Raw genomic sequence first — 1,141 nt, 5'->3', positions numbered from 1 at the left:
TCATTTGTATTATTTTTTAGGTTCCACATATAAGTGATATCATACAATATTTGTGTTTCTCTGTCTGACTTATTTCACTTAGTATAATGTTCTCTAGGTCCATCCATGTTGCTGCAAATGGCAATATTTCATTCTTTTTTATGGCTCTTAAGCCAATCATCTGTGGATGGGAACTTGGGTTGTTTCCATTTCCAGCTATTATACATAGTGCTGCTATGAACATTGGGGTGCACGTATCTTTTGAATTAGATTCTGTCTTTTCCAGATATATGCCCAGGAGGGGGATTGCCAGATCATACAGTAGCTCTATTTTTAGTTTTTTAAGTAACCTCTATACTGTTTTCCATAGTGGCTGCACCAATTTACATTTCCACCAACAGTGTAGGAGGGTTCCTTTTTCTCCACACCCTTTCCAGCATGTATTATTTGTAGACTTTTTGATGCTGGCCATTCTGACCAGTGTGAGATAATACCTCACTGTGGTTTTGATTTGCATTTCTCTAATAATTAGTGATGTTGAGCATCTTTTCATGTTCCTGTTGGCCACCTATATGTCTTCTTTGGAGAAATGTCTATTTAGGTCTTCTGCCCATTTTTTGATTGGGGTTTTTTTTTATATTGAGTTGTATGAACTGTTTGTATATTTTGGATATTAATCCCTTGTTGGTCACGTCATTTGCAAATATTTTCTCCAATTCCATAAGTTGTCTTTTATTTTTGTTGATGGTTTCCTTTGCTGTGCAAAAGCTTTAAGTTTGATTAGGTCCCATTTGTTTATTTTTGCTTTTATTTCTTTTGCCTTGGGAGACTGATCTAAGAAAATATTGATATGATTTGTCTGAGAATGTCTTGCCTATGTTCTCTTCTAGGAGTTTTATCGTGTCATGTTTTATATGTAGGTCTTTAAACCATTTTGAGTTTTTGTATATGGTGTGAGGGAGTGTTCTAATTTCATTGATTTACATGTAGCTGTTGGCTTTCCCAGCACCACCTGTTGAAGAGACTGCCTTTTCTCCATTGTATATTCTTGCCTCCTTTCTCATAGATTAATTGACAGTAGCTGTATGGGTTATTTCTGGATCCCTCATTGTTTTTGTTTGTTTTTGTTTGTTTTTTGTGGTACGCGGGCCTCTCACTGTTG

This window comes from Physeter macrocephalus, chromosome 15 (assembly GCF_002837175.3).
Source record: "Physeter macrocephalus isolate SW-GA chromosome 15, ASM283717v5, whole genome shotgun sequence".
Classification (NCBI taxonomy): domain Eukaryota; kingdom Metazoa; phylum Chordata; class Mammalia; order Artiodactyla; family Physeteridae; genus Physeter; species Physeter macrocephalus.
This window is presented reverse-complemented; position numbering follows the sequence as displayed.